Consider the following 16,242-nt stretch of genomic DNA (forward strand, 5'->3'; position numbering starts at 1 on the left):
CACGAGGACGTGCTTGTGGAAAGAGGGAGGAAGATGTGGCAGTGAGCATCCTGTCACAATGTCTTGATTGATCTTGCGCCCTGGCTACTTGGCCAAGGGGATGTCCATTTGGCTGACTGGTTAGAGCGTATGACTCTCACCCCAGAGGTCTGGGGATCGAATACAACCCGGGCCGTCGTTTATCCACCTTGCCACGTTAGTTTTTCCAGTTCGGAAGTTGTTTTAAGTGTTGCTAATTGTCTTAAACGTTCACAATGAGGATATATTAATCCTTTTTGCAATATTTGCGATTGAAAGATGGTTTGTGGTAAGAACTGGCTTTCTTTATGTTACAGCCTTGATACTAAAAAAATAAATAATGTAAAATGGCACCCTGTATTGAATGTAAACGTTGTATAAATGTAAATAAACAATTCTCCAGCGATTTAATTTTTTCCCCTTCCTTTCTTTAGTCCACTTGACATGGAGCCACAGTTAACTAGTTTGGGGCACATTTTTACTTGGAAAAATAGTATTTAAACTGATCAAGCTTTGGCTTTACAATGACACTGTGTAGGTTACTATCTATACATTACGTTGCTCTATTTAAAAGTAACAAGATAAAAGCTCTTCAGCACATACGATTAAGATTGGTCACTTGCCAAATAGACTACACCCTCCCGTTTACCTATAAGAAACGCCTCAAAATATCTTTAAATTCTTTATTGATGATTTAATTGTAGACAACTAAAATGGCATTTTACTTGCCAAAAAGTGATTGAATCGCTCAGATTTTCATGGAGGCTAAAATTGACCAAATAAGGGTTTTATGTATTATCTGTTGATGTTACTGTACTCATACTGCCTACTGTGTCATCAAAACACCCCAAAAATGGCAACAAAAAAAAAAGATAATTTCCCTTGCCAAAAATTGATTACAGTGTCCTGGTCACCTGTAAAGGGTTACATTTACCTAAATATTACCTTATTTATTATCTCTTGATGTTATTAGTGCCATCACAGGTTGCTGGGTCTCTTCATAAACACCTCAAAAATGGCAACAAATGATCATTTCCCTTGCCAAAAATTGATCACAGAGTCCTGGTCACCTGTAAAGGGTTAAATTTACCTAAATATTACCTTATTTATTATCTCTTGATGCTATTAGTGCCATCACAGGATGCTGGGTGTCTTCCACATTCATAAACACCTCAAAAATGGCAACAAATGATAATTTCCCTTGCCAAAAATTGATCACAGTGTCCTGGTCACCCATAAAGGCTTAAATTGGCATAAATATTACTTCATTTATTATGATGCTGGGTGTGTTCCACAATCATATTCGAATAAACATGAAAATATTCCGTCCGAATATCTGTTTCTTGTTATAAATATAACAGCTAGAAGGATTTACAGTTAAAATAGGAGAAACATTTCAGGGAACTATTGTCAATTAACCACAGAAATAAGGACTAATAACATCAAGAGATAATAAATAAGGCAATATTTAGGTAAATTTAACCCTTTACACTTGACTCCCCAGGAAGGGTCGTAACACCACTTGCCTCATGCACATAAGTGACCAAATCAAAGCAGCATGGAGACACTCCGTCTCCAACCACCTCTCAGGCAGCAGCCTGCACTCCCAAGTTCTACACGTCACCAGAACATAAACAACCGCAACACAATAAAAGCAGTGTTATACAAAATGGAAGGCCTGTAGTGTTTATTCTCTTACAGTAACAACTTATCAATTTTTTGGAGGAATTTATTTAAGATTTTTTGGTTTTTATTAATTGTGCAATAGAAAAATAATCGCTAGATTAATCATCTAAATAGTCATTAGAATAGTCAACTATTCGATAAAAGAATCGTCAGAATAATCATTTTAAAAATAATCATTTACCCCCAACCCTACTTTTTTAGAATACCAGGATAGGAAGGATGGTGTAGGTTTACGTTTATTAGATTGATACATAAATATTACCAATAAGAAAGTGTACGTTGGTGTGTGTCAGAAACAGCGTAAGGCTTAATGTCTTTTCCAAAAAAACCAGGTGATGGGCCGGTCTCCAATCAAAATGCCCAAGCTGAATTTTTGTCCCAGTCCAGCCTGGCGCCAAAGCTTTCCATCATTTTTTGTAGACCTTCAATGGCGGCTAGTAGCGCACTGTTGGATACATTAGAGTCGGTTTCTTCTTCTCCTTTTTGTTTTTTGTGTGATGTTGTGGCTTTGCAGGGTGATGAAAGTGGGTTTTTATTACCTCTTGAGTTGGTGTCCATATTTTCCGAACCAAGGTAGTCGTGAGTTAGCAGGGCTTTGTGAGCTTTGCTTTTAGCTTTAGCCATTTCTTCGTGTTTCACGTATGGCCTCATCCACTCTTGTTTAGCTAATACCAGTACTAGTTGTAGAGGGTAGTTTTATATTCCTGATGAGATTTTTCATTAAACATTAAGTAATAATAGTTCTTAAATTAGACCATTCTTTGAGGTTGCTACCGGAGCTCCTTACAGAACGTCTGCTCCTTCCACCATCTTGCCTCCCTCCGAAAAGGATAAGTGTTGATCAGTCGCCTACCGAGCGGAAGTAATTCCGACGGGGATTAACATCTCCGATTTCACAAAAAACGTTCACACAGTGTCACAAACACAGCGACAAACAATAAAATAGACAGTTTTCAATGTACCAAGACAGGAAAAATATACCTTCATATGTAGGCCTCAAGATGGCCGCTAACCACGTCAGCTTTAAGGTGTTTTGATGAAACAGCGCCTCCTTTGGAGGGTGATGAATGTGCAACCCCCCTTCAAGATAAAAGCTGTCTCTAAGCTGAAGGAGGAAAAGCTCGCCTTTTCCTTCCACTCTGAACTCACACTGAACAAAAATCCCAAATATGTCTCAAAATCGGCACAAAGTGTAATAAACTGTGCAGATATCAGGCTTAGCTCGCCAAAAGTAATGATCTGAAGTTGTATATTTATACACTGTAATTAGATAATGTAATGATCTGATTTTGTATATTTATACACTGTAATTAGATCTAAGTAAATAATCAGAAGTGGTCGTTTTTATCATCAGGGAGTTTACTCAAACACTCTGTATTGATTAAGAGACAAGAAAAGAGAGAGTTGGGATCGTTTAAGAATCTTTAATTTCTATAATTATAAATTCTTACAATCTACCAGGACTATCTCAATGATGAATGCATATGGATTTGGATGTTTCATGTTGGTGTGTGTGTGTGTGTGTGTGTGTTGTTCAGAATCTCTAGGCTGACGTAGCGAATCTGGTTGTTGTGACTAGGCTACCACGAGGCTTCAGAAGCTGATGACATGAGCCGCCATTTTGTGCCGTGACCACGTACCTACAGAGTCTCCCGTGTAGTTCAGGAAATGCCAGGTCCTAGGACCTCGAATGTACTGGAGCTGGTGAAACAGCGGTCGCAGCACTACAAAGCCCGTCTGTGGGTCGGCTCCGGTAGTAGTCGCCAGGCGTCGGCAAGTTCACTCTTATTTTGAAGGAACGTCGTCTCGTTGATTCAAACGACGGAAATCTCCAGCTTGCCAGTTCTCAGCTTAAAGTAGAAAGTGTACTGGCCAGCTACACTTCTCTTAGTGATGACGAATGAGAGCTGGTGGAAATACTACGTTGGGAGTATGATGTAACTCCTTAGGAGCTCGGATCAAACAGAGCTGATGTTAACGTGGAACTCTTAACGTGGAACTGAATATAAAATGGCGTTGCCTTCTTTTATATGTCCTAATTGTTTACCAATCTTAGTAAACCGGATTGGACACATTAAGTAAACATCCCAGATTCTCTCTACGACAGACGAAAGTTCTGACTGGTTGAAAACAATGTGTCATGCGTTTCCATGGTGATGTAGATCAGTCTGTCTGGTGCAGCCCTGTTTATTCATTTAAACACATAACTCATGACATCTTTATTTCACAGATCATTCACCTGATTATTAATGATCAACATATGCTTTGATTAGCTTATCACAAATAAAGTACTTTGATTAATCAATGAAAAGCGTTCTTCTTCTCTTCTTCTGTCTCTTCTCCTGGAATGTAAACATACTGAACCAAGCGTCCGACCTTGGTGATGTTACTGTGTGAAGGGGCAGCTGTTAAGGCAGACCATTATAAGATTCATAACGGTACAACCTATATAAGTCAGACACCCATTTTTCTCAACAAAAAAACTGCTAAAAATATATTCAGCCTTGATTGTACACAGCAAGATTTATTATTTACAGTGATATAATTAATAATGCTCGATAACGATCAATACTAGATGTCATTTTATTGTGTTCAATGTTATATTACGTTTATTTATTACAATTATTAATAGCTTTTGTTTCATTTTTGTTCTCTGATGATTTATTTGGAAATGACTGATTTTTGGTTTGTGTTCTCAAAGCTACATAAACAAATTATATCTTGTAAAACCTCCCATAATTCAGTCAGATTCAAAACATTTCATTTCAAGGTATTTAGTAGATGAAGAGTTTTTTTTTCTTGTATGGTGCCTTCAAAAAGGTGCTTCACATTAATAATCTCACAGTAACTTATGTTACATTAACAGACTAAATAACAATGCTTCAACCTGCCCAGCATCAACAACAATCTATACATTTTTACTGATTGATATATATAATTATCATTATGTGGAAAAACAATGTGTTTATCACCAAAAATAGCCTTTTTATATTCCTTCGTAATAGTACTGATAGAGAAGAGAGCCTTAAAGGCCCAATGTGTGATATTTCATCTTATAAGTTATCAAATTTCTTGTATCACATTCTCAAATTTGTTTTTTTTAATGATAATTCAAACAAGCATTTATTCTAAGCATTATTATTAGCTTTATATTTTAATATTTTAGACAAAAGAAGCAGACCGGTGCTCCATATGGCATGCGCCATCTTAAAATACAGTGACCTTTTAGGGACATACAACCTATTAAGCTTCGCATTTGATGTTTGCGTTTTTAAATGATGTAACCTCAAAGAAACAGCAGGGGGCAGAAGTGCGCCTTGTAAGCATGCAGTCTGACATATTTAATGATTTAACGATCGCTACCACACCGCTCGTTTTTGGAGATTACCGCATGCTCCGTGACCGTGACGAGCAACCAGAACAGAAACACAACATTATCGGCTGCCCGCTCCAATTACACAACACACTTTGTGTAATCATTGTCACAGGTTCGTTACCGACGGTCACACACACAGAACTAAAATGGCAAATAGAAATATAACATTTCTCAAATAAAATGAACAAAATATTGTCATTTTTTGTAGTCAGAAGTCATCACTAACTAGCTGCCGTTTGCTATTAGCAAACATAACTGACATAAAAAAGTTTTTCTTATTCAAAACCTATTTAGATTAAATTAATAAAATAAGTTAGATGAAAACAACTAACCTGTTCGCTGACTTGAAAGCTGGAATTAGATGATGACATGCTGCCGTTTACAGCAACACGATTTTGTATTGTATTTGTTATATTTGTTAATAAAGTTTTAAATAATGATAAAAAAAAAACCCTTTTTGATCCTCGGGGGCTCCAATAGCTGCAATACCGACTCTAAACTGCGTGGTGCTAAAGAGTCGGATCTTTTTACTATGATTTCTGTGAATTTCACACACGGGGCCTTTAAGTGATTCCCACAGACCCCCTTAAATGAGGCTGCTAACTAACATGCTACATTCACCTTCGTGAGGTTCATTGGGTTGTGAGGAGACACCTGCTGACATATCACCAGCTGCTGATTCTATAAGGACAAGGACAGCAACCCATTTACCATAATTAGACGAAACATAGTTCCTCTCATTGTGGATATCAAAGCTAGCTAACAGGTTGAATTTAACCAATCACTAACTAAACCCACCTTCCTTTGAGAATAACTGTGCGACATACTGACGCTCTCTCTTCTGCCTGTCCTCTTTCTCCTTTCATTCTTTCCTTTACTGTGACCCAGACGCGTTGCCCCGCCCGCGTTGCAGCCTGCGGCCATGCGCCTCATATGGCAAGCCAAACCCGCCACAATACGCCACTTTCCCAACCCGTCTAGTTAAGAAATGGCGAAAAAAACGCCGTTTGATGTGCCAAGACGTCGTAAAATACGGCGAAAACTCTGCCAGAACGCCGTAATTTACGCCGTTCTGAACGGTCCCGTAGAACGCCCGTAAAATACGTCGTTTTTTCCGGACATTGAACGCCGTTTTTTACGTCACCCTAATCCCAGACGCGTTCTCTGTGTGGGTGGCGTAAAATACGGCGTTTGGTACGGACATTGAACGCCGCTTTTTTCGCCGTTCTGTGACATAAAACGCCGCTTTTAACGCCACTTTGTGACAGTTTTAACGCGTTTAAAATTCAACTTTACTCTCATTTATGCAGAACCCTCCCCATGGGTTTCTCATCCACTTAATTTAAACTCCAGTGACCCAATGAAAGACGAGGAGGTTGAGGCAGCACTAATTCATCCCAGATTCGCCGGGCTGTCGGGCTGTGCGGATTGCTGTTTTCTAATACAACTCGGCTCTGTTTCAACTAATTTCACTGTATTGAAAAAGCCTTGAAATGTAGTAATATTATCAACAATGTGTCAACATTATTATTTTTTCTGTCCACCTGTAAAAGGCAGAAACGCTGTTTCAGTCAGACCTGATGATTACTTAAAAGTGTGGCTGCCGTATCAGTCTGTCCTCGTGGCTCGTGAGTCCAGCTGGAACATCAGTGCTCTTTCTGTCCAAAACTCCATTCTTAAGTTCATCCACTTTCAGTATTTACTATTGTGACAGTGTGTGTGTGCTGTCACAATGTCCCGATTGATGATGCGCCCTGGCTATTTGGACAAGGGGATGTCCCTTTGGCTGACTGGTTAGAGTGTATGATTCTCACCCGGGAGTCTGGGGATCGAATCCCGCCCGAGCCCTCGTTTATCCACCTGGCCACACTATTGTTTTTTTTTTTTTTAACGACTGTTATACTTGTCTTACAGGAGCTTCTGAGGATGTTCTGTCTTGCTTCTCCATCATCACTCTCCAGCTCCTCAGACCAGCCACTCCAGAACCTTCCCAGACCCAGGATCAGAGCACTTTAATTAAAGTTTGAAACATGTCTGCTTGTTGTTCTCCTATAGAAGTCTTAAACTAGAATTTGCTAATGAGCTTTCTTGGCTAAAATATGCTCTTAAATGTTTTTATTTACATAATCAAGAAACACGTTTTTCATTGCTGCTTCACCAAGACATGACTGAAAATGTTCTCATGATCCTGAAACGCTGGTTAAAACAAATTACTTTTAACCTCTTATAAAACAAACGTGTCTGTTGATGATTATGCCCACTACAATACTGAAGCACCTGCATACTTGCTACCGATTTGCTAACTTTCTGTAATATTTTGATATTTAAGTTGAAAACATGAACTGCTGTAACACAAATTCCAAATGTTCTAGTTGAGCACTTGTTTCTAATCAACTAATCATTATTTCTGTGATTAGTCAGCTTTTTCCTTTTCAATAAACACATGGAAAAATTACAATTATCTCACTGAAAAATGGTTTAACAGTGTTGCACATGTATAATAATCTGCACTGGTTTTCACAGTTACGGCATTCTTCAAACTATAATAATAAAATAAAGTGAAAAGATATCTACAATTGATTACTTCTAGTTCCTACTATTTACATTTTATGCATCGGTACTGTAAATGGCTGTTTACTAAGGCATACAAAGTCAGTGCCTGTACTTTTATTGGACTGGCTTAGTGTCTGCTGCAGAAGCAGAACAGATCGACTGAAGCAACTGTCTCTTTAGGTTTTGAGCACTACAATTTATGAAAAATATTTACAAATTTATAATTAGATATAGATTTAGGAAGACATCGAATGAATGCAACATATCAGCTGGAGTTGTTCCTTCTGTAAGAATCTCTGGATGTTAATTAGGTTTCTCGTGTTTGCACCTTATGACACAAAGCAGATCAGACTGTCAGGTCTTTGAAGTGATGCTTTTGGGCCTGGTCCCTGGTGGTTTCCAGACATGATTTAGTTTACAGATCTTTAGCTGCACATGGAATGTTCTCATACGGGTTCTTGCCTAGTAAGCAGGGGGTTGCCTCCTGTAAAAATGGAGATGATCAGCCTCATTGTTGTCTTTCAGCACACTCCGTAAAGTCCTAAATTTAAAAAATGTGGTTTGTGGGAGAGGCTCATCTACTTTCTAAGGCTAACACTTTTAAACTCCTCTTAAGCACACACTCAACTTGTTAATAACTAAAAGGATTGTTCAATACCTGCTCAAATAAACAAGGCAATTCTACAGACTCGTGGATTTGTAAGTAGCATTAATGAAGAATACAGGATCATATAGAACAGAAATATGTAGATTTACAAGCAAACTACCTGTGTACAGGCACTGACTTTTATAGTAAACAGCCATTTACAGTATCGATGCATAAAATGTAAATAGTAGGAACTAGAAGTAATCAATTGTAGATATCTTTTCACTTTATTTTATTATTATAGTTTGAAGAATGCCATAACTGTCAAAACCAGTGCAGATTATTATACATGTGCAACACTGTTAAACCATTTTTCAGTGAGATAATTGTAATTTTTCCATGTGTTTATTGAAAAGGAAAAAGCTGACTAATCACAGAAATAATGATTAGTTGATTAGAAACAAGTGCTCAACTAGAACATTTGGAATTTGTGTTACAGCAGTTCATGTTTTCAACTTAAATATCAAATATTACAGAAAGTTAGCAAATCGGTAGCAAGTATGCAGGTGCTTCAGTATTGTAGTGGGCATAATCATCAACAGACACGTTTGTTTTATAAGAGGTTAAAAGTAATTTGTTTTAACCAGTGTTTCAGGATCATGAGGACATTTTCAGTCATGTCTTGGTGAAGCAATGAAAAACGTGTTTCTTGATTATGTAAATAAAAACATTTAAGAGCATATTTTAGCCAAGAAAGCTCATTAGCAAATTCTAGTTTAAGACTTCTATAGGAGAACAACAAGCAGACATGTTTCAAACTTTAATTAAAGTGCTCTGATCCTGGGTCTGGGAAGGTTCTGGAGTGGCTGGTCTGAGGAGCTGGAGAGTGATGATGGAGAAGCAAGACAGAACATCCTCAGAAGCTCCTGTAAGACAAGTATAACAGTCGTTAAAAAAAAAAAAAAAAAAAAAAAATAGTGTGGCCAGGTGGATAAACGAGGGCTCGGGCGGGATTCGATCCCCAGACTCCCGGGTGAGAATCATACACTCTAACCAGTCAGCCATAGTAACATCCCCTTGGCCAAATAGCCAGGGCGCATCATCAATCGGGACATTGTGACAGCACACACACACTGTCACAATAGTAAATACTGAAAGTGGATGAACTTAAGAATGGAGTTTTGGACAGAAAGAGCACTGATGTTCCAGCTGGACTCACGAGCCACGAGGACAGACTGATACGGCAGCCACACTTTTAAGTAATCATCAGGTCTGACTGAAACAGCGTTTCTGCCTTTTACAGGTGGACAGAAAAAATAATAATGTTGACACATTGTTGATAATATTACTACATTTCAAGGCTTTTTCAATACAGTGAAATTAGTTGAAACAGAGCCGAGTTGTATTAGAAAACAGCAATCCGCACAGCCCGACAGCCCGGCGAATCTGGGATGAATTAGTGCTGCCTCAACCTCCTCGTCTTTCATTGGGTCACTGGAGTTTAAATTAAGTGGATGAGAAACCCATGGGGAGGGTTCTGCATAAATGAGAGTAAAGTTGAATTTTAAACGCGTTAAAACTGTCACAAAGTGGCGTTAAAAGCGGCGTTTTATGTCACAGAACGGCGAAAAAAGCGGCGTTCAATATCCGTACCAAACGCCGTATTTTACGCCACCCACACAGAGAACGCGTCTGGGATTAGGGTGACGTAAAAAACGGCGTTCAATGTCCGGAAAAAACGACGTATTTTACGGGCGTTCTACGGGACCGTTCAGAACGGCGTAAATTACGGCGTTCTGGCAGAGTTTTCGCCGTATTTTACGACGTCTTGGCACATCAAACGGCGTTTTTTTCGCCATTTCTTAACTAGACGGGTTGGGAAAGTGGCGTATTGTGACGGTTTTGGCTTGCCATAGCCTCATTCTGCGCATGCGCGTTCCGAACGGAACAACAACGCAGAGGTGTCATGGCGTCGTGCAGCACAGTGGCTCAGAAACAGAAACACAACTAGCTGGCTCAGAAACAGAAACACAACTAGCTAAGGTTCATTTATTATGACTCGCAGACCGTGAATAAACATAGAATAAAGACCCCGGAAGAAGAAATCAGGTAAGGATCTGGAAAAAGTTTAAATATCACTTTTTCTTCTCTAATGATGAAGGTTAGCGAACTAGTGCTGTATCATTATGTCCACGTGCTGGCGGTTTGTTCATTTCTAGCTGGAATTAAGTATTTTTTTCGTAGTGGGACGGTAGATAAGAGAAACGAAAACCAGTTTAACCGTAGGAAAGTTTTCAGTGGTAACCAGTAGTCTGACTGCAAGTGAAGAAAGTTCTGTTTCGTTCCCTCCTGACTGCCAGTGGCAGTAAACAGAGTGGATGTATCTCCTCGCGCTCTGCGCAGGTCGAGTACTAATGTAAACTAAGTCACGCACGTGACACGTAGCGCACCTGGTCGCGAGTCTATAAATTACGCGCCGATAGCTACGTTCGGGTCTCTTTGATCTTCTCGCTGTTGGCCTGGCGTGCTTCGCTGGTCAATCGCTCCGTAAGTCCGTGATTCGGATCTTATCGGTCTTGAGAGGTGAGTACTGTTTTTACTTGGCGTCTTCCTGCCCGGGACCGTGTGGTCGGAGCGCTCGAAGGAGCCCTCTGGGGCGGTGGATTGACGTTGTTATTTATCTGCTAATTGTTACCGAGCGCGGGTGGTGCGGCCGGCTGGCGCCGTTCGGACCGCCGCTGCCGGCTCGGATAGGGCTCGCTGGCGGTCGCAGGTTTTCCCCTGTGGAAAGGGGAGGTGGGTGCGGCCGGCGAGCGCTACAGGTAAGTGGGGCTGGACGTTCTGACCGTGGTGGTGGCACGCTCAGATTACCTAGCCGACACACACGCACGTGTGTTGTTTTACAACGTTACCGGTGAGTGGGGATGGACGTTCTGACCGTGGTGGTGGCACGCTCAGATTACCTAGCCGACACACACACACGTGCGTTGTTTTACAACTCCAGGACTGAATCGCGTTCTTCAGTTTTCCTCGAAGTCCTCGCTCAGTTCCTGTGGAGTCGCTGGCGTCTCCCACACCGGTAAGGATGTTGGAGTGTACGTCATGCGGGGCTCCCCTCCAGGTGGAGGACGGCCACGACTTGTGTCCTAAGTGCCTGGGCGTCGGTCACCTCAGAGAGGCGCTGACTGACCCGTGCATGAACTGCAGCATTTTGCCGCTGGCGGTGCGGGAGGACAGGCTACGTCAAGTGGAGTGCCTCCTGTTTGAGTCAGACCTGCCGCCCTCTGGTGTCCCTCGCCCGTGTTCCGGGAGACGGAGGGATAGACCGGCTGAGGAACGCGGCAGCCCGAGGCGCAAGAAGCGGCGTGTGGCGCAACCCTCTCGCCAGGAAGTGGACTCTTTGCGGGCGGAGGTGGAACAGCTCAAAGCGCTGCTGACCAGAGCCCCGGACGAGGGGGGCCCGGACGACCTGATCTCTGTGAGGGCCTCAAATTCGGAGTTTCAGTCCCTCGAGGAGGAGGGCCCCTCTCCTGGCCGTAGTCAGGGGCTGGTGATGGAGCCCCCGGGCCTGGGAGCTCACGGTGACTCGGGGATGTCTCTCCATAGCTCAGCAAGCTCGGAGCTGGCGGAGGACCCCTGTCAGTTGCGGGCGATTTTGCGAGCGGCACTGGCCAGGATTGGACTGGACGACGTGCCGGTGGCCCGTCCGGCGGGGAATCCCTTCTTCCGCCGGGCTCCGGCGGCGCCCCCGTTTCAGGTCCCACCATCGCCAGCCTTTGTGGAGGAGCTGCAGCGGTGCTGGGGGGACCCGAGACAGCTCTCCCACCATGGTAGGGATGCCAGGACCCTGGCATCGATGCGGGAGGCAGGAACCTACGGGTTGGACCGCATGCCCCCGGTGGACCACTGCGTTGCCTCGCTGGTGCTCTCCCCGGATGAGGCATTGAGGGACAGGGTCCGCTGTCCGAGCACCCAGTGTCGGGTGACCGACAGCTTACTGTGCCGGGCTTACGACATCGGGGCACGGATGGCACGCACCAGCAATTCGCTGTCGGTGCTGTTGCTAGCCCAGTCCCAGATGCTGCAGTCGGGCGCAGCGGGGATGGCACTGGGCGATACGAACGACGCAGCCCTGCAAGCATTTGGGCTGATGTCCAGGGAGCTTGGTCGGTTGTTGGGCACGCTGGTAGTGGCTCGCCGTCAGGTCTGGTTGGCGCAGGCTCCGGTGTCGGATGATTGCCGACAGAGCCTGCGCGGTCTGCCCGTGGTGCCGGGCCAGTTGTTCGGGCCCGAGGCTGAGCGGGCGTTGGAATGTCGGCGGCAGTCTAGACAAGCCGCAGAGGCCTGGAGTGGGCGGAGCGGGGTAGGGGTCCTCCCCATGCCACAGTCCAGGCCACGAGGGGCACGGGACCCTCGGCGCCGGTTTCGTCCGGCCGCCCCCGTGCAGGTCGCCCAGCAGACCGCGGCTGCGGCAGGGACTTGGAGACGCTCGGGGGCACGTCAGGCACCGCCCCGGGGATCCTCGGGGCAGGACAGGGGCCGCCGCCCCCCCCAGGGCCCCAAACAGGCGTCGGGACACGGCCTGAGGGCTGTGGGCCGGCGGCGGGCAGATTTACACCACAGTACCTGGCCCTCTGGGAGGCCCAATGCGGAGACGCTTGGGTGGTTCGAACTATGTCCCAGGGCTACAGGTTGCAGTTCCGCCGTCGGCCCCCACCCCCTTCGGGGGTCAGGGTGACTTCGGTCACAGATCCTGCACGGGTCAGCATCCTGATGCAGGAAATAGATGTGCTCCTGGACAAACGGGCCATAGAGGTCGTTCCGCCGCATTTGCAGGCGGACGGCTTTTATTCGACGTATTTCTTGGTGCCCAAGAAGGACGGGCCCCTGCGGCCGGTACTGGACCTCAGGGGTCTCAATCGGTTCCTGAAGGTGCTGCCCTTCCGCATGCTTCGGACTCGCGATGTCCTTCAGGTGGTTTGTCCGGGAGAGTGGTTTACGACCATAGACCTCAAGGATGCATACTTCCATGTCCCGATCCATCCGGGGCACAGGAAGTACCTGCGATTTTCTTTCCTCGGGAGGGTGTACCAGTTTCTGGTTCTGCCATTCGGCCTGTCTCTCGCCCCCCGAGTTTTCACGCGGTGCGTGAAGGCAGCCCTGAGCCCCCTGTGTCGGGCGGGGTTGAAGGTCCTGCCATATCTCGACGACTGGCTCGTCTGCGCGCCGTCGTGTCGCGAAGTGGGTCTGGCCACGGCCAGGGTCCTTGCCCACGTCGAGGCGCTGGGGATGACGGTGAACCTGCAGAAGAGTTCTCTGGTTCCGACTCAGCGGGTGGATTTTATCGGCATTGCCATAGATTCTGTGGCCATGCGGGCGAGGCTGACCGAGCAGAGGAGGGTCCGGATTCGGTCCTTGCTCCGGGCCTTTCGCCTTGGGGCGGCACCCCCGGTCCAGGTGTGGCTGCGACTGTTGGGGATGCTGGTCTCGGCTTCTGCACTGGTGCCTCTCGGGCTGCTCCACCTTCGGCCCTTGCAGAGGTGGTTCAACGGCTTCCGCCTGGATCCCCGGCGACACAGGCGGGTCGAGCTGGAGGTCACGAGCAGCTGTGTGGCTCTTTTGCGTCGTTGGGACGATGTCCCCTACCTGAGTCTCGGCGTCCCGCTTGGCGCGGTTCCCGCCAGACGGGAGGTGGTCACAACGGATGCGTCACCCCGGGGGTGGGGGGCGCATTGGCAGTGCAGGTCGGTCCAGGGGTTGTGGAGCCCCCGTCAGGCACGGCTTCACATCAATGTCCTGGAGTTGAAGACCGTCTACTTGGCGCTGAGGCGCTTCTTGCCCTTTCTGCGGGGCAAGCACGTGCTCATCCGAATGGACAGCACCTCAGCGGTGTTCCACATAAACCATCAGGGGGGCACCAGGTCGTTGCGATCGTTGAGGGAGGCTCAGACGCTGCTGACCTGGGCTTACCCTCGCTTGGCCTCCATCAGGGCGCTGCACCTTCCGGGGTGGAGGAACTCGGTGGCGGATTGCCTGTCCCGGCGGGGTCTTCCCCCGGGCGAATGGAGGTTGCACCCTCAGGTGGTGCAGAGGGTGTGGCATCAGTTCGGAGAGGCCCAGGTGGATCTGTTCGCCTCGAGGAGCAGCACACATTGCCCTCTGTGGTTCTCCCTGGCAGAGGCCGACGCCCCTCTGGGGATGGACGCCCTCGCCAATGCCTGGCCGTTGGTTCGGCTGTACGCTTTCCCGCCGTCTCCGTTGCTCTTACCAACCCTCCATCGGGTGAGGGACTCGTCACACGAGGTCCTTCTGGTGGCGCCAGACTGGCCCATGAGGCTCTGGTTTCCATTGCTTCTCAGTCTGCTGAACGGGGAGCCGTGGCGGTTGCCGGCGAGACGGGACCTCCTGTCTCAGATGGAGGGGAGGATTTGGCATCCGTCCCCAGATCATCTTCGGCTCACGGTGTGGCCATTGAAGGGGGCAGGCAGCCCCCAGTCGGCTTAGAGCCCTCCATCCAGCAGGTGCTGGATAGTGCCAGGGCTCCATCTACAAGGGCCACGTACTCTCGCTGTTGGCAGCGGTTCTCTACCTGGTGTTCCGGCAGGGACGTGGACCCTGGTTCTTGTTCCCTGCATGAGGTTCTGCGGTACCTCCGGCAGCTGTTTGACAAGGGCCGGGCTGCCTCGACCCTTAAGGTACACCTGGCGGCTATTTCGGCCAACCACCTCTTGGTGGATGGCAGGAGCATTGGGGCTCACTGTTTGGTGACCCAGTTTCTGCGGGGCGTGAGAAGGTTGCGTCCTGCCTTGTGCAGGCCGGCACCTGCTTGGGACCTTCCCCTGGTCCTGCGGGCCCTGTGTGGGCCACCCTTTGAGCCAATGACTACCGCCCCGTTGGCAGTGGTGTCTGTGAAAACCGCCTTTCTCTTGGCAGTGACGTCGGCTAAACGGGTCAGTGAGCTGCACGCACTGGACATCAGCCCCGCCTGCCTGCGGTGGAAGGCAGATGGGTCGGGGGTGACGCTGTGGCCCAACGTCGCCTTTCTTCCCAAGGTTCTGCCCGCGGGCTACGTGAATGCCGCAATCGAGCTGGGGGCGTATTTCCCTCCCCCATTTCTTTCGGAGGAACAACGGCGGGCGAATTTGCTGTGCCCGGTCCGGGCACTGCAGCTCTATATTTTGGCCACAAACACTGTCCGGCAGTCGAACCAGCTGTTTGTCTGTCACGGAGGAGTGAACAGGGGTCGGGCCCTCTCGAAGCAGAGGCTGTCGCATTGGGTCGTGGACGCCATTGCGATGGCTTACGCGGCAGTGGGTGCCGTGGCTCCCCCTGGGATCGTGTGCCATTCCACCAGGAGTGTTGCTACATCCTGGGCGGCGATGAGAGGTGTGCCACTGGCGGACGTCTGTGCTGCGGCGTCCTGGGCAACTCCGTGCACGTTTGCACGCTTCTACCGCCTCAACGTTGGCCACGGGTCCACGCTCGCTTCGGCGGTGCTGCCTCTGGCGGCTACCTCCTGAGTGACGGTGAGTTTTATGTTCCTCGTGACATTTCTGGCATAAGTCATCCACTCTGTTTACTGCCACTGGCAGTCAGGAGGGAACGAAACAGAACGGACGTTACGGTGTAACTATGGTTCTGTGAGTTCCTGGATGACTGCCAGTCACAGGGGTCACTCGGAACTTCTCGGGCGAGAAGATCCCGGGAGACCCGAACGTAGCTATCGGCGCGTAATTTATAGACTCGCGACCAGGTGCGCTACGTGTCACGTGCGTGACTTTGTTTACATTAGTACTCGACCTGCGCAGAGCGCGAGGAGATACATCCACTCTGTTTACTGCCACTGGCAGTCATCCAGGAACTCACAGAACCATAGTTACACCGTAACGTCCGTTCTCCAATGTTGGGAACGAACCGGAAACATACGAATGGGTTTCAAACAAACTGGCAACCCACTGAGTGGCGCTCTTAGACAATGCTGGACACAAACTGGATTACTGGAGCTCACAGAAGGAATGCTGTT

General features: G+C 47.1%; 1 long non-coding RNA gene across 1 annotated transcript; it reads right to left on the bottom strand.

The window, feature by feature from the left end:
* Nucleotides 1-4,763: 4,763 nt before the first annotated feature.
* LOC139063766 (uncharacterized) lies at nt 4,764-5,977 on the bottom strand. The gene is made up of 2 exons (XR_011517112.1): nt 5,879-5,977; nt 4,764-5,761 (listed from the first exon to the last, which is right to left on the bottom strand). It is a non-coding gene; the product is annotated as an uncharacterized lncRNA (long non-coding RNA).
* Nucleotides 5,978-16,242: the final 10,265 nt, after the last annotated feature.

This window comes from Nothobranchius furzeri, chromosome 17, assembly GCF_043380555.1.
Source record: "Nothobranchius furzeri strain GRZ-AD chromosome 17, NfurGRZ-RIMD1, whole genome shotgun sequence".
Classification (NCBI taxonomy): domain Eukaryota; kingdom Metazoa; phylum Chordata; class Actinopteri; order Cyprinodontiformes; family Nothobranchiidae; genus Nothobranchius; species Nothobranchius furzeri.